The 23,008-nt window shown below is 37.2% G+C and overlaps 2 long non-coding RNA genes across 3 annotated transcripts in view; one reads left to right on the forward strand and one right to left on the reverse strand.

The window, feature by feature from the left end:
* Window positions 1-23,008, forward strand: part of LOC105736955 (uncharacterized) — a 65,039-nt gene that overhangs the window by 34,729 nt on the left and 7,302 nt on the right. The gene's annotated exons all lie outside the window — the stretch shown is intronic.
* LOC116415294 (uncharacterized) lies at window positions 10,785-12,753 on the reverse strand. Its single transcript, XR_004225883.2, has 3 exons — window positions 12,127-12,753; window positions 11,942-12,044; window positions 10,785-11,835 (listed from the first exon to the last, which is right to left on the reverse strand). It is a non-coding gene; the product is annotated as an uncharacterized LOC116415294 (long non-coding RNA).

The following is a 23,008-nucleotide window of genomic DNA, read 5'->3' on the forward strand; positions in this document are numbered from 1 at the left end:
CGAGGATGAAGGGGAAATTAAATTTCTGGAAATTTCTTGCGAGAATTGCTCCTTTTTTGTTCGCTTGCCTCCTGGAATCCTGTTCTTCGCAATTTTTCTCGTTCGATTTTGGAGGAATTAGAACTCAGGATTCGTTCTTTTGGTTGGAGGAAAATGGGGTAATCGGGTCGAGGATGATTCGAGGAGATAGAGGAAGGCGAATTAGGTTGAAGGTTGAAGATCGAAGATAGAAAAGGAACGATCGTAAATGATGGTTCGAGGATGCAACGAGGATTAGAAGAAAGTTTGTAATCAATCGTAATAATCGTTAATTGGGTCGTTAGGGGATCGTTGGAAAAGCGTAGAGATGTTTTCGTTCGATAAAAGATGCAAGGGAACTTTACGATCCTGTTATTCCATAGCCATAGGGCTGCGTGATAAATAACAGATATTGATAACAATGGAAGGAGTAATTTACGGGTATGGTAGATTTCCCTAATGGAAAATTTCATAAACTTTTACGGCACTTTTCCCAAGATCTTTTTACGATCTCACCTATCTTTACTTACATCTTCCTTACCGCTGACTATTAAGAAACTTTCTAATTCGAAGGTAATTATTAATCTCGGGATTCGATCGGGTGGGTTTTTGAATTTTTCTAAAAAAAATTCCTATGCATTACCTCTTTCAAACAAAAATCTTTCGAAAAATATCCCTCGTGAAGGAAAACAAACGGAGACAATAGAAATATTCGCTCGAGTCGAGACGAGAGAGGACGAAATTAAATTTTAAATTTAGAAATAAAAACCTTGAGGAGGCTCGTCCTCCGCCCGGAATCAAGATATGTCCAAGAGACAATCCGATGTCTCCACCAGGGATCACGTAACCACGCTAAGAGAACGCTTACGATTTCATTAAATAACCATCAAAGGATGGAGGGAGGAGGAGGAGGAGGAGAGGAGGAACGGCGAGGTCCATACACGTTAGTCATCGCGAAGTGACAAAGCTACACTTAGAGAACAGTAGCGAGCCGGCTGCTGATGATCTTGGGCGCAGCAATGCGGAACGAGGGCGGGGGGAGGGGGAGGAGGCCGACAATCCTGTGCATTGTTCTGCCTGTTGAATAAACACCAACACCGGCAGCCCACGCTCTTGAAAGATACTACACCAGTTCCCACGATCCGTGGAACACGCGAATTCAAGGTGTTATATATATATATGTATGTGTGTGTGTGTGTGTGCGTGTATATGTCGATGGAGGAGTCGTGCGAGCTCTCCGTTCCTATGATTACGAGCAACGTCGTCGTTGCATGACAACGTTCTTCCATCCGAGATTCGTAATAAGACGTCGAAAAGAAAAAAAAAAAGAAAAAAAATACCCTCTCTTCTCTTCCCTCTGGGCCGCCATTGGCATGATTTTTCGTGCAACTCATTCGCGCAGTACATCTTTAATCGCGGCTCCTCGTTTCAAGATGGTTCCACTTGTGGTTAATTCTTTGAAAATTCTTCAATTTTCAAAGATCCTTCTATTTTAATTAATTGGAACGATCGAGTTTTCGAGTCGAGAGAAGAATCGAAAGAGGTGGGAAATTCCAGGGAGGAGGGAGGGGAGGAAAGAGAGCGAAGGAAGGAGGATTATTGCGAGTGCATTAAAGGGAGATGGGCGATAGCCGTGAGATCGAAATCACAATATGAGCTTCTTGTCCTCAGGTATGCAGAGTTGTACCGGGGCTAAGGTATTGCCGATGAGTCAGGCAGCGTAGTGGAATGTCGCTAATGAGTCGTGCCGGTCACGAGTCGAAACGCGAGAGACATCGTGGCTTTTCCCAGTTTCGCGAAGGCACGCGCTTCCCGCAAACAATTTCCACCAAATAGAAATCTTATATCGAAATCTATCGTTCCATCGATTTTCTATTCTCGTCGCGGGGAGATAAACATCTTTCTTTCGTAAGACTTGGCTTGAGGAGACTAAAAAATTTTTCGGGATAAGAAATCCATGTTCTTAAAATAAATCCATGATTGATTATTACTTGTGAATTATTACTTCGTGTACAGCTTCGTTAAAAAAACAGAAACTGATTGCAAGACTTTACTAAAGAAATTGTTTTCCATTCATTTCCAATTTTCTTAGACGGACTATGTAACTCTCCTCGTCTCAAGTCTATTCTAGAAACGATTAAGATTAAATTTCTCGAAAAATATTCGCGAAAAGAATTCATTACGTTCAAAAGTTTCTCGGGAACGCGGATGATTTAATATTCGCGTTTAATCGTCGAGACACGTGCGACGATTTATTTACATCGCGCGAAACGTTACGCCGATCTCGGGCGAGGAGTCGTTTCACCTCAGATAAGATCATTTTTATTCCGATCGAATCGGAGCACCACGTCGAAGATGCGCACGTACCTTGTGCAACGGGACACGGAAATCTTCGTCCGCTCGAAAGAAAAAAAAAAAAAGAAAAGAAAAAATATTCGACTCGTCGCAATCGTTCTCTTCTCTTTTTCTTCTTCTTTTTTTCTTCTCTTTTTTTTTTCTTCTCTCTTCTCCACGCGACGCGATCCATCGTTCCGTAGTAGTAGGCCGAATAACAGGATATACGGTGTCCGATGAACATCCTACAGTCTGCGGCGTCTCTGCCCGTTATCGACCACCGGTGGACACATTTGCACGCCGATAGGTGCACGCGCCTCCTTTCGATAGACGAGACGCGATTCGTGTGTGGGTGGCCACGTCCGCAGAGAAGCGGGGAAAAAAGAATGCGACACTCGACCGTGCGCCGCTCGACTGACCGTCCTCTCCTCGTTCTGGAACACGTTTGAAAGCGTCTAGGTACGTTTTTGATCTTGTATTGGCCGTAAGTGGATCGAGTACCGATGTTTGTGCGAATTTTCCTTTATGGATCGAAGTAGAGAAACGAACCGAAGATCTGTTTTACCTTTTGAGTAACATGTAACTTCCCTTCCTGTTTTGGATGCTCTTTTCATGTCTTTTTCTTTTCTTTTTCTTTTTTTTTTTTTTTTGCGCGCGCGTGTTGTACAGATTTTTTATCGTTCCAAAGAGTTTTTCATAAATGCGCAAGCAAATTCGTATTCCTATTGGTAAGCAAATAGATTGCGAGTGCAAGTTTAAATTTTCAAGAAAGAATAGAAGCCGAAACGTATGAAGTAAATATCTGTTTTACCGTTTGAGTATCGTTTATTTGAATATTTTATATCTTTTTGGATATTATAAATTATTCTAAATGTAAATAAATTCTATAGAATTTTGATAAATTTAATAGGATAATTTTGTGATATATCGTTATAATAGCTCGTATCTTTCTTTTGCTTTTTTTTTCATATCGTAAAATAGATTACAGAGAAATGTTTGGCAATTTAATTTTATTTTTTCCAATTCATAAATACGATATTAAAGAAAACTTAAGATATCTAATCGCGAATAAAGTTGAATGATTAAAAAATAATCGAAATTAAATTCTGATAAATCAAAGAATTGAATAAATAATAGAAATAATAAAAATTTTTTTTTTAAAAAGTTAATAAGAAAATCGGAAATATAATTTATCGAGCAGGGAATCTGTTTTTGATATTGTATAATCGATGTCTCGTGATCGAGAAAAGCCGCCGTTTCACGGTACGGCGGTGTAGCAGAAAGAACAAAGGCGATTCTTGCGAATGCCGCCGAGCCTTTTCTTAAAATTTAAAAACATCTTCGAACCGTGACAGAATGCTGCGTGAACGCGCTCGGAAACAAAGATTTCTAAGTTTCATCCGTCCAAACGACGCAACGACGTTTCTCACCGAGCGGAATAAAAGAACCGCCATTCGGTTCAAAACTTTTATTTTTCTCAATCCGTTCTTCATTCGTTAACCCTACAAATTTTCACCGCCTTTCATCTTCGAAGAAACGATACAACTGTCGTGATATTCTAATTGACTTTTTTTTTCCCCCGCCCTAAAAAAAATTAACCACTAAGATATTCTACAAGATCTTTAAAAATTTGTCCAAGTAAAAATTATTATAATAACAAGAGATTAACCGTTGAAAGACAACTTTTCTTCATCCTCTCAAGCCACCTCGTAATAAGAAATATTAATAAAAACTCCAATTTTTCCAAGAAGAATCATCGCGAAAAGATAAATTCGCTTAATGAAAGCGAAACCATCCTTCATCAACACCGCAAAAAAGAGGGTGAGAATAAGAGAAAGCCTTTTCTCTTTTTACTTTTTTATCTCACGGTTCTCCCCTCGGTATCCCCCATAAGATGACTCGAAACCGTGACAAAGTAACTTGATGAACTATACATCGACAATAGGTCGGCGCCAGAGTGGGTAACATCCTATTGGAGGGATGCTGTTCTGACATTTTAACAGCGTGGCATTTTCCAACCGCCCCTCGTTAAACATCCCTATACAATTTCCTATCCGATCACCGATATTATTAACACGATGAACATTTCCCGCCTTTCCGGATCGCATAATACCATCATCTCTCCTATCTTCCTTCTTCCTTTTCTCTTCTCTCTCTCTCTCTCTCTCTCTCCGTGTGTATATTTACACGCGCGCGCCTGTGTACTCTTCCCACACTGTTCGGTGGGCCGAGTGGCACGCGCGTGCCGAAACCACCATAGCGACACAGAAACCCCCGGATGGAATTGCACACTTTAGCTGCGTCAAATATTTGCGTTCTATCTGGTCAGCAGAGAGGTGTATTAATTGCTCGATGTGAGGTAATCGAAATCGTGCACGGTTGCATAACACGTTTTTGATAATTATTTTTTCTTTCTTTCTTTTTGATTTATATATATATATTTTTTTGTGTGTGTGACGATTCTTGTTGAAATATTTTTTTTTTTTTATTTGTAACGAACGTTTAAAATGACAGAAAGGAAAATATTGATCGTTTGAAAAGAGTAAAGGAAATTGGGATTGGAATGAATTGAGTATATCGTTGAGAAAAGAAAAGCCGCTTACTTCTTAAGTTTCAAAATAATAGGATGATTAGAATAGCTGTGAAATAAAAAGCTCGAGATGAGTTTTAGAAAGAATTTATCTCGTTGTTTCGCATCATCCAACGTTGATCGCCTCTCCTCTCCAGCTGTCTTCTGGCTGCCCACCTTCGATGACGATAATAAATATCCATTAATGCAGTCGTGGCGAGAAGGGGGAATAGTTATCGCATCGCGAGCTACACAAGCAGATGACTCGAGGAAGGTCCAGCTGCCTTCGATCAGTAGGTTATTGTCGGTCCCAAAGATGTACGAACGTGTACATACGTATGTATGTATGTATGTATGTATGTATGTATGCCAAGATACAATTTATCTAATATTTAAATACGATCTTTCTCCCAATTTTTCACGGAAGAAAGATTTTAAATTAAATCTTGGAATTTACTTGGAAGATTAAAAAGTTTCAGTTTTTTTTTTAAATAAACTTCAATTCAAATTTCGCCCCTTTATTAATGCGTCAGGATGAAATGATAAAATTAATTAATATTTTGTAGCTCACGCCTTCTTTCTTACCTAAACCATCTATCTATCTAATTTCGTTCTACGACTCTAAAACAGTGATTCTCAACCTTCGATACAATCGAAGATACAAATAATTCTCTTCCCTTCGTTACAAATATATAGCGAGTATTGCAAACATATATAGAAAAAAGAAAGTATACAAAATGGCAAATTTCTTGAATTAAATTGCTTCGAATTCAATTTGAAAATAAATTCGAGGGATGGAAAAATATTGAGAGGCACTGGTCTTCGAGTAATAATCGTTCACACCCTTTAAGGGTCCGAAAATTATCGAAATCAAGGGACGTATATATATATATATATATAATCAGCATTAAAAAAAGGAGAACGCCACGATCGGTGCGTTTTAAAACTTGTCACAGATGATTGTCTTAATTAGACCGGCGGCGGCTACATTGTGCAACATTATCACGATCGAGAACGTGTGATTACGAGTGGATGATGAACGGTTCTCAGGGAAATTCGAGGCGGTACCGAGGCACCCTGTCGTCGGATGTCGATACGCATCTGTGTGTCGCGTATCGCCGCGGCACGGATAAAAAGCCACTGCCATTGGCCTCCTTCCTTCGTCCACCAGCAGCAGGTGACATCCATGAATTTAAACGGACGATCCAGGTAGCGCCACTGTCGCAGATCAGATCTTATCTCCGTGGCGCGAGATCTCGTTGTTTTGCGGCTCGATTGCCACGGTTCGAAAGGTCGATCGATATTCCTTTATTGTTCTTCTTCTTCTTCTTCTTCTTTTTTCTCGTTAGATATATCGAGTTCGAAGGAAAGGATCTTTTTAATAGCGCGGTATGGTAAGGAGGATTTAAAGTGGCATTTAATTAACTAGGTTAGATTAAGTTAGGTTATGTTCTTAGATGATCTATGTCGAGTAATCTTCTCGATTAATCTCGTATTAATATTAATGCGTTTAAGTGTTTTTAATTCCCTTGTGCGTGTGTGTGTATGTGCACGTATGATAGATAAACTATAAAGATAGAATAATTGTTTAACGTATTAAATTATTAATCTACCGATCTCTTCTTCCCAAGATGAATGAATTTTTGGAATTCGATTAAGAAAAAATAATACCTCTGATATCATATTAATTAGATAAAAATTCTCTCAACCTGTTATCCTCCTTTTGAAATTTTTGAAATTCGATTAAAAGATAATTCGCGGACTGTCGTCCATTTCTTCCTATGCAAACGCAATATCAAACAAAGGACAATAAACACGCTCGTTAAAAATGCTCTGAAGAGATGTGAGAGCGATGGAGGAGAGGCGAGGATCGAGGCGAGCATCTTGCAGATGCGGGACCTGTGTGTTTGCGAGTGTGTTCGAGAGAAGTCGCGGCATTCATCCCGTTGCATGAAGGGTAGTAGCACCTGCTACCCGGGGCCAAACAATGCTCTCCATCTCGGATGAAGATCCTGGCATAAAACTTTTTTTTATCCCTCGAACCGAGACACAAACCGACAAAGCAACGAAACTTACCTCGTCCAACGGCGTTACCTCTTAACCCAGATACGTCCGCAGATATTTTTCAAGCAATTTTTCACTTTTACTTTCACGCACGAAGTGCGTGAGTTTAAAGGACGGCCGAGTCCATACCGCACCAGCCATAATCTACAGTAAAGGTTTTGAGGTTAAGTTTGGCCAAACGATGATGATAATCGTAAATTTCGATGTGGTTTTTCTTTTTGTACAGTTTTAACATTTTTAACGATGAGTACTCGAAATAAATATAGGTTTCTCGTGGAAGATTCTTAAGAGGAGGTTAGGTTAGTTTCGCTGCAAGTTGAGTCCATATCGTATAACGAGATTCGTAGTGGAGATTTGAGGTTAGGTTTGGTCCAATGATGATGGTCCAATCGTAAATTTCGATGTGGTTTTTTTTTTTTTTTTTGATTTTTAACATTTTAACGATGCTAAGAGTATTCGAAATAAGTATAGGATTCTCTGGATCTTGGAGAGGAGAAACTTGGATAAGGATGATAATTTAATTTTAAACTCAACAGGAAATATTACATACGTTGCTATGTGAGTTACAAAAAGATCAAGATTCGATACAATGGACCTTTGAAGATAAATCAAGACAGATAACAAGGTTTCTCACGTTAATAAACTCTATACGAAGGAAACGATAAATCAAAACTGGCGTCAAAATTAACTCAAACTATTGAAATCTGAGAACTAAAATTCGCACACAGAAAAATCCAAATTTATCCCCATAATCAATTTCTCTTGAAAAATAAGAAATAAACGATTTTCGTACGATTCGATTTGAACGAAAAACTCAACTCTTCGAGCAAAGATTCGTGAAAAGAGTAAAATGGTCATTTGGATCGGAATATTTCCTGAGCGAAATTTGTCTCTCTTCGAGATGGAGGGCAACGGCCAGACACAAGAAGGATCTCGGTATTCACATCTTGAAGGCTGGCGGCACGCGTCTGCAGCAAGGTGTGCCTCTCACTTTATTCATCCACCTCCGGTGCTCGCCGCGAGAGCAGCTGTTGCCGGGGCCGGCGCGTGCCACCAGGTACCTATATAATAAACCGGGCAGATAATGTCAGGGTGCGTGGCACCACGCTACCAAACGGCCCTTCCACTTTTTAGCCCGGTCGAACCGAGTGGAGGGAGGGGAGGATAGGGGAGCCGTGAAACCGGCCGAGGAACTTTTTCGAGTCGAGAGGGAGATCGCTTGTTTATCCTTCTCCCCCTGTATCAAGCGTGGGTGGACTTGACTCTGTCCTTTTCTTCTCTGTTTCTCTCCCTTTATTACGTACGCCTCGTGTATGGGATTGGTCGAGTTATTTGAATCTGAGTTTAAGTTGGAGATTTTTTTTTTTTTATTATTGAATTGGGATGAATTTGTATAAGTATTTTTCAAGGTCAAGGTGTTGGATCCATTTAATTAACACGTAAGAATTTTTTTCTGAACGTAATCACATGTGTTTCATTTATTTATTTTTATATGTGTATCTATTTTTAAATTTTTGTAATGGATAAATTGAAACCCGTTTTCTTATCTATTTAATTGGAAAGATCTTTTCAGTATTTTCAGTTATGTAATTTAATACTTTAGTTTTATTATGAGCCTGTTATTTAGTTAACTCGAGGCGTCTTTTCCACTTTTGTCAATTGTCGTTAAATAATTTATTTAAAAAACATTCCATGGTAATTCGTACCGTTATTTTATCAGAGTTTCAATTTCCAAGGAAATTGAAGCTTATTGTTACTTGACTCGAAAGGAATTCGCTGCTTTACGTAATTTCCAATTTTCGTGTCTGCTGATATCGTATCGGTGGTGTTTCGGGTTTAGGTTTTATATTTTAAATCATTATTTTTCAAATCTTTTTAGAATAAAAAAAAAAAAATAATTCCAAAGTTGTGCAGGAACAATTTTATAATTTAATAAAACACACAATAATAACAGGATTATCTCGACGGTTAAACGCGTAAAGTGACGCAAAACAAGCAAAACTAAAAAAATAAATTAGATATTTAGTGATGCAACTTGGTGTGTGTTGTAATATATTTCGATCTTTTAAGATGAATTGAAAGATATCCCATCACAGATAATTGAAAATATTGAAAGCATGAGATATTTTTTCACTATACTTCAAAGAAGATTCATTATTTTCAAAATCACGTTACTTGAATTGAAATTATTTTAAGTGATATAAAGTCGAAAAGTTTTTTTCAAGTTAAATTTTCAATAATAAATTCACATTGATCCAATTGACTAATCTGAATCAGGCTTTATCTTCTCTCTCTCTCTCTCTCTCTCTCTCTTTCCTTTTTTCTTTTTACTTTCACCCTCTTCACGTGCTGATCGATCACCGACTTCTTCCTCTAATTGGCTTTCCTGGAATCGATCTCAGAAAGAAGTTTGCGGAATCGTTGTTGCTGAAACAAAAGTGGAATGAGTTTGGACGAGTTTGGGGAGTATATTGGGTAATTTGGTGCGAATTGAGGCACCAAATTTTTTCTTTCAATCGGACAAAAATAAATTTTTCGTTCGACCTGGACAAATTTTTCCTCGATCATCAATTATCGTCCAAGCAATATCAATATATCTGTTTTCCTTAAAAACGAGCATAAACAAGAATCGAGCATAAAATTTTACAACAACAAAAGAAAAAGAAAATCAATTCTGTTTCAAAGAGATTCCATCTCGTTTCAACTCTTACAATGGAAAGAAGCAAAGTTTACCTTTCACAGGATCTCTATGTCTCACTATTATATATATATATAGATTTAGATATCCGTTGATCCAGACCAGATAGAAATCACGGGGGTGAAAAAGGGCAGCAAGAAGTGGAGAGGTTAGGCATCTAATAAAACTAAACGAGCTCGATAATCGTTCCTCCACGCCCCGTCATTCGGCGTATCCTTCCCTCCCTCCCATCAGATTAATTATCTAATGCGGCTGCAACATCTGTCATCGCCTGTTCGTTGTGGGCGCAGCTTCGTTCGTTCATTCGCAAAAAGAATAATTATACCTTTTTGAAAAAGAGGAAAAAAAGAAAAAAATTGGAAACTTCTTCTCTCTCTCTCTCTCTCTTTCTCTTTCTTCTTCTATTCCTATTCCTGTCTTATTTTCACTCACGTTATTACTCCCTCACGATAATTTAATCAATTTATCTTTTCAAAATGACTTGATTATCGGACGATTAATTGATCGCAAATTTTTTTTCTCCTTTATGTTTCTATTAAAAGTATAATTTTTAATCAATTACCATTAGATCATCTCGGTCATCTTTGTCGAAATTCTCTCATTGAAACATTTAGCGTGGTTATTTATCAAGTCGAGACAGTTCATTAGTCCAATTGATTAAGCATGGAATGATCAAGATTTTGCAACGCGATGTTGCCCTCCTTTTGGAATGGAATTCGTGATAAAATATTCCTTTTTTCCTATATCATTTTTCAAGGATTATTGTATAATTATTTATATCGTAACGATCGTGTTAAAATTCATTTCCTTAAATTTTGAAAAATCCTATTCTATAATCTCACTCGTCCTCTAAATTATAAAATATAAGAAATATTCTCCAATAAACTATTTATCCTGTAAAGTAAATTCCTTCGCATTTAAATTTTCCGGATTTTTTCTCTTTTAAAAATCGCAGTTGACAGAATCCGAAAGGAACGAATCGCTCGCTTTTTGTAAGGAGAAAGAGCCGTTATAGTTAGGTCTAAACACCAAGCCTGTACGACACATCTGGACGATAATACGAGAAAATTCTTACTTAAAATTTGTTATCGTAATCTGTGCGATTAGATCGGGATTTAATAAGCAACGAAGGTGCGAATTAAACGTGATTTTTAGCGTGACTTCGATCGCGAGTAGTACGACGACAACTTCTCCCATTCGATAAACTCGTCTGTAGATTTTGGATTAAGGGGAAGCGAAGAATTTTGCCCGACAATTTCGTTGTTGATTTGTTGAAAGTAGAAATTATTGTTTTTTTCCTTTCAGAGAGATGAAAAATCAATTTCTTTGAAATTAAAACTCCCTAAAATTTATTGAATTTATAGACACGTAGAATTTTAATCTATCTTTATTATTAAGGGAATGGAAAAATGCTAGATGGAATATTTCAAGTTTGAGAGAAGAGGGGAGAGAGAAATTGGGGAAAAGTGACGTAATTTTGAATACAATTTCTGGTATTTTAAATCGAATCGAAGGATGATTCGTCGGAGGAGTAAACGAAAAGCAGAGGCCATTCCATGTTGGTGAGCAACATTAATTTTCTCTTCCATTTGATCCGAGTGACCTGTTGACCAAGAATCGACGGATTGATTGGCCAAGAAACTTCCGTCATGAAGTAGGCCTGCAGTGACAGCGATTGCCTTCTAAGTCGCCACTCTTATTGCCACATGAATTGGGATCTATCGATCGATATGCACGATCGATACCTTCATAGACTCGAACGCTGTGAAATCAGATCAATCGTTCAAATTTCCATTCCAATCTTTCCTTCTTTTTCATTCCATGATAATATTATTATTATCATTAATAATTTGCATTTCGTTTAATTCAAGCATGGTCTTAAAGAAAACCATTACTTTTTAAACACTTTGATCTTTCTTCTTTTTTGAAACCAAAAAAGTTTTATAGATTATTATTATTATTATTAATTTGCACCAGATCATAAATTTCATTTCATTCGAATAATAAAAATAAATCCAATTCTAAACAAAGTGAGATGAAAACTGTTCCAAAAAGTGGAACAGGTAATGCCAAAGACGGACATCGACAACCTTGCTTATTTTCTCTCGGCGAACAGACATCTCATCTTTCGAAGAGGGATATAAAAATTCTTCTGAAATAAAACAAAACAAAATAAAATACTTGAGATTTGAGGGAAAATGAAATGTTAGGAGAGCAAGAGGGAGGGAAAGAAGAGAGAGGTCTTTAAATCCCGTTACCTTTGGTTTCCAGCGCCTTGTTTATCGGCGACGAGGCGTCGTGACGCGTGCCACGCTTGCTTATGCGGGCGCCGATACGTCCGATACATTAGGCGTCACCCAACTATGCATACAGCAACCGAAAATAAAGCGTTAAACTTCTTAACACGTGCTACCAGGCCCGTCTTACTGCATAAAGACTGTACCTGGACGAAATTTATTACGCCCGAAACGTGTATCCGAAGCATGCCGGCTATTTCAAATTATACACGGTCTATGAGCCGCGGTATAATTGGAGGATCACGAGCCTAATTTCGAGCAGAAAGAGATTCCACAAACCTCTTCAAACGTCTTGCAATTTCACTTATAAATCTCCGTTTAAAGGAATAACCGAAGAAAAGAATCCTAAAGAATTCTTGAATTTCAAAATCGTGTCTCAATCGAGTATCTTCTTTCTTCCTCCCTGCCTCGATCACGATCCAAGAAACCACTTCAGTCTCCGCAACTTCAAACCCAAAAAAACCACCATCCATGGACCGTTCGAAAAAAGAAAGAAAAAGAGCAATCCGTCCGCACAATCTCTCATCCACATCTCCCTCTTTTCAAACGCTATTAAAGCAAAGAAGAAGAGAAGGAAAGAAATGGAGGAGATCAGTGAACCTAATAAGAGACGAAGAGTCTGCTAGAAGTGGTTATAGGTTATGTGGCAAGCAGGCGAGCGAGGTAGCAAGGAAGCGAGCGAGCTAGCAGGCGGGCAGGCAGGCAAGCGGGCAAGCAGTCAGACAAGCGAGGAAGCAAGCAAGCAAGCAAGCAGGCAGGCAAGCAGGCAGGCAAGCAAGCAAGCAAGCAAGTAGGCAGGTGCAACACTGATGTTGCCTCAGGACTGAAACAGCTGTCGTCTTGCCCTGCCCTACTGCAGGCGCACGCGCCAACCGCATATCCACATTTCCATTACGTTGCGTTACCTTTCTCTTTCTCTCTCTCTCTCTCTCTCTCTCTCTCTCTCTCTCTCTCTCTCCTCCCTCCTTCGCCTCTTCCACGTCTCTCCGTCCTTCTCCCTCCCTCCTCACGTTCGTTCACTTTTTAATCGGTATCTCCCTGTAACGGTCAACGATCTTCGCTGTTCACCGCAGATGAAAATGTCTCCGGGAAGCGGGCCAATGGAAGGCCACCTGTGCATATACGTGTGCACGCGTCGTGTGCAAGCGCGTTGGCGGATCCCACTTGTCGCGCGTTGAAAAATTACCGACCGGTAATTTTTACCAAAAGGGAAAGTGCATCGTTGTCGAGATCAATTTCGGACGAGTTCGACTTCACGAGTTCGTTGTTGACGTTTGTTTTTGTTTTGAGAGAGAGCGCGTATCGAAGATTGCGGTAGATTGTGATACTGTTTCGTTTTCTCTTCCTCTTACGTTTCATTTCTTTCGTTTGGACAGGTATTGGAAAAGGAAGGATGGATTTTAGAAAAGAATTTAACGCTAAACCTTTACCACGGCGCGACCGTTTCTTGAAATTTCGTTTAGAATTTCTTGTATACAAAGTTACTGTATCGCCATATGACTTATTGACTTTTTCTATAATGTGGATACAACCCATTTTTCAATATTCACAATTTCCTGTATTGTTTACTTTACGAATCCAAAAATCTCTTTCTATATTAAGATACAAATGTTTTTTTGCCAGCGGTCATTTGAAAGAATAGGTATACACGGAAATGTTAAGAATTTAAGGATCGTGGAAGGAAGTAATACATTAACTTCGATATTTCGGATGAAATTTCATTTGCAAGATGTGCCTTCGTTGATGATTCCAATTTAATCGATTTGATCTGTTATTTTTTTTTCTTTTTTCTTTTTTGGATTGATGATGATTTGATACGAAAAATGTATTGGCAACGTAAGGAAAAAAGAAAATTCATGCTTGAATGGACTAACATTCGTAACGTTTTGATGGATTATCGATCGGTGGAAATTGACGTCGCAGTTGCGAACGTCCGCGGGAAAAATGATCTTTGTGTAAATTTATTCAAGCCCGGGTGACAAACTAAACGAGTTATCGATTTGAAAATTGGAATAGCATTATAAATATAATAAAATCTTTCTCATCATACTTGTGTGTCTTTGTATAATTTCATAAAAAAAAAAAAAAAAACACAAAAAATACCTCGGAACAATTGTTCAAAAACAACACACGCGTTTCGTCTTTGATTAAAATTTATATTTTATCAACTATATATACACGTCTTCTTCAATTACAACAATTGGAGAAGAAGATCGTGGATGAGGTATATTTTTTTTTTTTTTTACATTGGTTAACGTGATTGGCAAATTCCTAGATTTATTCAATTTCTTCGCTTATTTTCCACGATATTACGTATACGATAATCCCGTTTTAGAAACCAGCGCAACGAAAGCTTATTAAAGTCAATTTACATTAGAACGTAAGTGAAAATGCTTTAGGAAACGGTGTGCCACGAATGGAATAAAGATGTTAACGTGTCTATTAGCGGCTATCACTCCTTTGACGCTTTATTGCTCGATACTGATTGCGAGCTAAGGAAAGACATTTTATCGTTTTTTTTTTTTTTTTTTTTGCGCAATTTGCGAAAAAACGTGACCATCGATTTTTTTCCACCGATCTTAAACTCGATCGTCGACAATTTTCGTTTCTCTTCGAGTTTTCGAATTCCTTTCCTTTCCTTTCTTTTTTTTTTCTTTTTTTTTTCTTTTCTTCTTCGCCAATAATAATTTTTCAATTTTTTCGCGAAAGAAGAAGCGGAGAAGTCGAGCATAATTAACAATTAATTTTCATTTTCATTCAATCGCGAACTCAAAGAAGATTGTGCTTGAAATGGAACGGCAAGATGGCTCGATTTGTCCGCCATCGAATCACCTGTTACTTCTTCCCAGCAAGGGAAGAATTTCGTTGAATTGGTTCATTGGTCGGGCAGGCTTCCATCCCGTCCAATGTGCGCCATGGGAGGTCGAGGGTGATGAAATCCGGCGGACCCTTTTTCATCCCAATCGAAAGATACATGCGCGATTGACTCGAGGGGCGTAGGAAACAGATGATCGATAATCGATCATTATTGACGTCGATCCTTTTTTTCCATTATTAATCATCAAAATATGAAAACATAATATATAGAAACAAATAATTTCATCTTTCAAAATATCCTTCAAATATAATTCATAATCTTGTTTCTTGTTTAAAAAAAAAAAAAAGGAATTATATTACAATTACAGATAAATTGTTTTTACGCATCCGTCTACATTTTAACGAACTTTCTTATTTCGTTAATCGTGGTTCGTTATAAAAAAAAGAAAAATGATTTTTCTTTTTTTTCTTTTCTTTTTTTTTTTTTTTTTTTTTTGTTACGTCCAAGGAAAATTTCCATGCTCGGGACAATTACCGAGACAGCAGACACATACTTATTATCATTGATAAGATGACAAATATGTTTGCCTTCGTTTCGCATAGAATTTGCATGGATTAGAGAATCGATAGAATAGATTCGTTTCCGCGAGAGGGTTCCTCCGGTTCGAGGACATTTCAGCGACTCCATTATCTTACTTTGTCATTCTCGAGAATAGATGCATTAATATTAACGATCGGACCTGAGTGTAGATAAGTGAATTTTTCTTTCTTTCTTTTTCTTTTCCCTCTCTTTTCCATTTTCATTTCTTTCGTTGAAAAGAGAATCGTACGAGAGAAAGGTTTCGATCGATGGATAGAATTGTGATGTTTGATCGATGATTAAAGAATTTTCAAAGAATGAAAGAATGGTTTAATTTAAACGAAAAGTTATATATTTTGCGGAATATTTTGAAAGATGTGGTAAATGGAAAGCCGTGCATTATGCGATCAACCGACAATGGAAAGCTGTTTGCAGCAAAAGGGAAAAAGGGGAACGAGCTGATACGTTTATCGTTATCACGAGCGTCTTTTCTTCGCCGCTCCTCCACCACTATTCTTGTTCACAAGCGCGAACGTTGGAGACTACGTTGTTGTTGTTGTTGCTGTTGTTGTTGTTAAAGAAATTATAAGAAAAAAAAAAGAAAAAAAATTTAGAAATTCGTACAAAATTAATTTCCAATAATGAAAAGAAAATGAACGGTGTTTAAGAAGAAGTATTACTTTCCAGTTTTTAAGCGTATAAAAAATCGTGATTGAAGATAAACGATTGTTACTTCTGTATTGAAACGTCGTATTAATCAATTCAATTATCCATGCATTCATATTTTTTTTTTAAATAACGATCACTCAACAATATCGCGTTCAATTTGCATTATCAATAAATTTAAATTACACATTTTATTTTGTTTATTATTTTTAAAAGGATTAATTCAGTGGAAGTACGTAAAGAAATAGGCACAATTTTAAGAAATTCTGGAAAGCATGGAAGAAATAAACGTATGTTTAGCCTCGAAGTTAAGGAACGAATAAATCTTAAATATTTTCTAAAATACGGAAGCATCTTTGATAATCGTAAAGCCCGATTCACAAACGAACGTTTACCAATATAAATCCTCCGATTGTGATAATATGTAAACCATCTACTATTCTTTCTAATTAGAACAACAACAAATATACACCTCCTGTTCCAATGAATAATCTTTCCCTTCTAACAATTAAAATATATCCTCTTACCGAACGTCTCGAAACTCTAAAAGAAATTCTGAGAGAAGTTATACATTTCCATAAAAATAATACAAGAGATATTTGAACGAGCAGACATCTTGATCTATATCTTGATTTAAACTTGCGTTATGCAAGTGTAATTTATTTATTTAAAAAAATTTTATTGCCAAGAATCGATAAAAACCACGATCAAAAACAGGATCTCGACCGCTTCTTTCGTACGTTGGTGTAAATCGGGCGTAAGGCTGCACACGGATTCCGAGTAGCGGAACGGAGTCGGGATCGTTTTTCTTTTTTTTTTTAATAGAAACGCACAAAACAGAGCGATAGAGCTGCGTAATACGAAATTGAAACGCAGATACGGAGGAGCCAAGCGCATCGATGCAGCTATTTTTCGCAATTGCACGCGATAAATAATGGTTGATGAGCGGCGGCCCTGCATCTTATTGGCCACGTTAACTAACAGTATCCAGTTCTAACGAGCGTCTATCCTTGCACTTTCACTCGAGTGCCGCCTTCCCCCTCCCCCTCCAGCGATCTCCAGTTTTCTTTTTCCTTTTTTTTTTTTTTTTTTTTTTTTTTCGATCATTCTCGCTTACCCTTTATCCGCCTCTCTGAATAAATTTCGATCGAAAATTTTGGATTTGGGGGGGATGCTTTTTAATCTTGTCTCGAGTTTTTTTTAAAAATTTTGAAAAGAGTCTTCGAAACGATCGTATATCGATGTCTCGAATATAATTGTATATTTCGTTTTATAATCGTATATCTTGAGAATTTTTTTCATTTTTTCAAAAGAAATTTTGAAGATTGTTCGAAGCGAGTAGTGATTGGCGATACTTTTTTTTTTTTTTTTTTCAAGGTTTAGAGATTTTATTTATTTCAATATTTTTTTAATGCACTATTAATAATCCTGGATATGGAACATAGGAAAGAACTTAGCTACCTGTTAAAGTTGGCTCGCACAAATTGTTGGGTAATGCTATTTAATAAGTATAATATTGATAAACAGCGCACGCGAAACGTTTTATCTGCTTCCTTAATATATTGAAATAATCACAAATATCGGTTCTTTTTTTTTTTTTTTTTTTTTTTTTTTTCAGTGTCAAACGAATACGTTTAGATACCAATAGATAAGAGAGATAAAAAAAGATATCTCGAAAAAAATGTCGATGGAATCCGAAGGAAATAAATAATATTTTCAAGGAGAATTTTCGAAAAAAGGAGCTTCATTGATTATAGAAATAAAATTTATGGAAACGTAAGTTTAATGTTTTATTTTTATTATAATATAAAATAACTTTTGAACGACCAATTTTAATCCAACTGTTTATATTTAAATATAATTAATCAATATTTTCGAATACCGAAGCGAAAAAACTTAAAAAAACTTATTTAATTTGGACCTCAAATCTCAAATCTCGATCTTCCTCTAGAATTCTTTAAATTCGAATTTACATATCCCTTGAAATTGACTCTTCAATTCAACAAATAACGTAATAAATACCTATTCCTTTATAATTTTTATATTTAAATTAAAAAACTTTAATCTAATTCGTTCGAAGAAGAGAGAAATTTAAATTACTGTATACACATTTGATTCGACATTGTAAAAATTCGATCTCTCGAGATGCAGCATTAAAGATTGGTCATAATCACACAGTCTCGGGTCAAATTAATCCGCGTTGGATCGTTGGACGGAAGTTCCGGCGTGGGCACGCTTTCGATCGTTCCGCAAACACGGAGCAATCGCGCAACAGAAGCCGTTCTACACGACTTTCCACGTCGCGCACACGTCGGCGAATAAAGGCGCACGCGAAACCGAGAACCGCGTCGCGCGAATGTCGTTACGTGATCCCCGATTGTTATGTAAATATGGCTGCTCGCTTGCGCGCCCGTTTCGACGCGACGTCTCTCCCCGATTTTCTTCCTCTCCTTTCGTCCTGCTGCGCGATAAATTTTTATCTCTTTATTTATTATTTATTATTTTATTATCGAGTTCTCTTTTTCTTTTTTTTTTATTATCCCTCCCTCTCGATACGAGTATTGCAATGCAATTTATATCTTTTAACAGAGATAAATTTAGAATATTTTCCTGGTTTTTCGATGTTTCGGGTATTTCTTTTTTTTTTTTTAGAATTGTTACATTTCGAGAGAGAATAAAATTTAAATGAAATTTTGCTCGCAAGAAGTACTAAACTCAGTTACAACAGTTTAGACTCGTGGATATTTATTTTTTTTTTTGCAAACCATTGCAAATACGTTTAAGAAGAAAAAACATATTATTACTATTATTATTATTATTATATTGTTTCGTTTCCCGTTTCGAACGATAAATTTAGAATATTTTCGAGGTTTTTTTTAGGTAAAAATATGGTTGAAATTTTATGGAGGGAATTTTTGAATTAAAACGAGTTACTCAATTCTGTTTGACTAAACTCAGTTACAACTTTAAACTCGTGGACATTTTTCTTTTTTAACTTAATTGCAAATCCATTCCGTTCAACGAGAAAAAACATATTATTATTACGTATATCGTTTCGTTTCTCTTAAAGAGAAGAATAACAGAGTTTAGGAAGCAAGTTAATTTTTAATCCCAAAACATTTATATCCCTCGAGGAAAAAGTAACCCGTCTAGAAATGATACTGCACATACTCCTCGCACCTTGCACAAATATCGAGCCGCTCAGCTAACTCGCGTTCCCATTAATTTCAATTAATTTCAATTTTCCCGGCCACGCGTGTCGTAAGGAAACACCGCGAAAGAAAGTTGGCCACACACAACCGCGGGGTAGTTTTCGACTTTATCGAGCAAATGGAACCACGGCGGCGTGTGGCGTGTGCGAGCTTGAACTTGAACACCGTTATGAACCTAAATGCACGCCTAAATATCCATTGCACGAACGATCGACAAAAAAATTGATTTGAGGTTTGGCAAAATGCTCGAGTGGTTCTTTTTTAATTGGTAACAGGAGGGGGAGAATAGTCCAAAGAATAGGTAAAGGTGATACAAGAAGGAGAAGTTGGCTTGTTACGTAAGGAAAAATATTTCGTTCGAAAAAAGACATTCGCGAGGGTGCAGAAATAGATTTTAATTCGTTTCGTCGGTTCACTGGCCTAGAAAGAAAAGAAACAAGAACGAAGAAGAAACGCGAGGCTAGCCCCATTCCAACAACTTGCAAGAAAAGGCGTCATCGAGGGTGCCATTAAACCGAATTACGTCCAGTCTCCATGCGAGAAGGAGGCCAACCTTCCACCGTGGATTTATCCTATTTTCCCCTCGAATATTATTCCCATAAATATGTCGCAAGTGCAAAATCAAATCACCAACAAGAAGATTAATCGTAAAAGGATCAAAAGAGCGGAAAATAATATGATTAAAAATTTAAACAACAAAATCCATCCGATCTCGCCAACGACACTCTTCGCAGCAACGAAGGAAAGGAAGAGGATGTAAGAGGAGCGAAGGGGTGAGAGTGGTGGGAGAAGGTGGGTGAAATTGATTCCGATGTGGCATCAATGGCCCGAAACAAATCGTCAAAGTGGCGATTTTATGTTGTGGCCCCGGTATCGCGATGGCAACCGGCCGGTTGCCCGTGGCAACCCGTTGCCTGCCTCATTCGGCGCTTTAATTCACAAACGTGGAGATATTCCGGCCGCGTGGGGCGAGGTCTGAAAAACGCTCGGCGAGGGAAAACCGGGCGAGAAAGAGGCGAGACGAGGTGGAGGAGGAAAGGGGGAAAAAACGGGAGCTCTCTCTCTCCACGAGCCCACGTGTGTTTCTCCAATGGTCTCCATGGAGACGGTTCGTTATAGTAATGGGTTGGGAGTTGCGCTGGGTGGCGCTCACCTCTCTCCCACGCTCGTCGGGGACACCTGCTTTAACGATTATCCGCCGAGACAGAGAGAGAGAGAGAGAGAGAAAGGGAGACGGCTCTAACCATCATCTATCGTGCACCACCTCGAATTATCGCTCCAGGAGGAAGCGTACCATTTTACTCGGAATCATTCCGGAGGTTGATTTTTCGATTAATCGTATTTTCGAATAATCGTTGCCTGAGAAAACGTTTTTCTGCTAGTAGTTTTTTAAACTGGGTTAGGTGCTTTTTTTCTCTCTTTTTTTTTTTTTCATTTTCACTTTTGCTGGCCACGGTTGGCCATCTTATCGACGGAGCAATAAAATATATCATTCGAATTATTGAAATTTATGCGAATTATATAATTTATAGGTGTAGGTGTATACGTATAGATGCGACGAAGATATATATATATAGTAATTTTTACGTTTTGCTTTTGGCTGTTGGAATACATTTATTTCGAGGGACAGAGTTTATGTAACGGAAGAAGTAGGAAAGTAAGAAAGAAATTCTTAAATTCGAAATTTCCAATTTCTTTAATCCAGAAAGAGAAATGATTTCTCAGGAAATTATTAATAACATTCTCGGTGGAGAATCGAAGGGACAGTGCTCCTCCAGTATTTTTTACCATTTTACTTTTAACAGGAGCATGCGAATCGTTAGGTGCGTTACCTTAGCACACAGATACGAGGCGATGAGTCACACATTTCCAACTCTAGATATGCCAAATATAACCAATGACCGGCATTAGCCGTGCATATCGCCGGCATAGAACTATTCGGTTCCTGTTTTTCTAAGAATGTATCTGCAATAAACTCGCTTGGGGGGGAAAAGGAAGGAAGACAAGAGACATTGACGTCATTGTTATCGTGGCCAATTACGGGACACTTAACCAAACTTAGGTATACAATTAACAACGATAGAAAAGCTTGCGAATTATCCTCCTAACTAGAGTTGATTGTTGAAAAGTAAACGATATATATATATATATAAAATATGTATATACGAGTTGGAATGATAGTTTAGAATGGAATATATAAATATATGATGGACTAATAAATAAGTATTCTATGCTATGAAGTCACGTGTCGAGCCATTATTACGGAATATATCGAAAAATTAACGGGACTTGTGACGGCTCGAATAAGGAAAGAGAAAAAAATGAAAAAGAAAAAATAAAAGATTGAATAAAAATCGTTGAGCAAACGAAATTGTTATTTCATTTGTTTTTAATTCAATTTATATTGTTAATATATACTCTACTCTCTAAAACAGCGTTAAATGTTTCAACGTTTCGAACAATGTTTGCCGTTTTCTATGCGTCAATGTCAAGTTTAAATGACTTCCGTTGAAAATTATATATTGATGAACTTTTCTCACAAGTTTTCTCAATACAATGTATCTAACGCATCCGTTAACACGTTTTATCAATTTTAGTAATCCATTTTTCATAAGCCTCGGCCATGCAAACTTTTCTTAAATTCATAAAATTATAAGTGAGAGAGAGAGAGAAGAGAGAGAGAGAGGGATCGATCATATCCAAAATTATCCAACCAAATTATCGTCCAAATCTATATACATTTCCTTCGATCAGAGAATAATAGGAAAAACTTTCTTAACCAAAAAATAAATCATCCTCGAAAGACAAACCTGCCTTCATCCTTTCGAGTGCATCCAACACCATCCGATTTTCACAATTTTCGAAATCGTTTCGAAATGAATCGAGCGCGATCGTTCTTTCTTTCTATCTTTTTTTTTTTTTTTTTTTTTTGACACGAATTCCCACACACACACTCATTCACTGATTGTTTGCAACGACCTCGCGACCCCGTCCGCAACATCATCGTTACACGCAAATAACCCAGACTCGTTGCGCCACCTTTCGCTCGCCTCTTCCTCCGCCCTGCCCTCGCCTCGTCCAATCACCATGAATATGGATCGCTCTTTATATCGATCATTCATTGATCCTTCGGGTCAGGAGGATACTCCAACTTCTGACTGATTATAGCCATCCGGACGTCACTCGATTGCTTATTCTGCCTTCGCTCGATCTTCCATTGCTTTCATTGAATGCAAATTGCTGGATCGTGTTTCAGAGGGGAAAAGTTGAATTCTTTTTTTTTTTTTTTTTTTTTTTTTTTTACCAATCCTTCTACTTTCGTTTATCAATAAATTGGAACAATTGGATGAAATTGTTAAAAATTGTACGATTATACGAGATTATATCTTACGAATGAGGAAGAAGATTCAATATCATTTGTTAAAACAACTTTTATCTTAAATAAAATGAAAAATATCGTCTGTTGAGAAACAGTTTCTAAAGATATTAGATATCAAATGATTACCAGACGATTCAATCGAGAAAATAATTTTTCTTCTCGATTAAAACTTTAATCTCCGTCTTCGAACAAAATTCCAGATTATTTTAAATTAACGCAAGAAAGAAAGAATGTATGTAATAAACGATCGAATAGATATCGATCTAGAGAAATTAATTTTGACAGAATCTTCATATATACATCACATGATAATGCGTAGGAAAATTAAATATAAATTATTATATAATTCAAGAATTCCTCTCGATGGAACATTA

The sequence above is a fragment of the Apis florea genome, unplaced genomic scaffold, assembly GCF_048593485.1.
Source record: "Apis florea isolate Af1SG1 unplaced genomic scaffold, ASM4859348v1 contig_3158_pilon, whole genome shotgun sequence".
Lineage (NCBI taxonomy): Eukaryota > Metazoa > Arthropoda > Insecta > Hymenoptera > Apidae > Apis > Apis florea.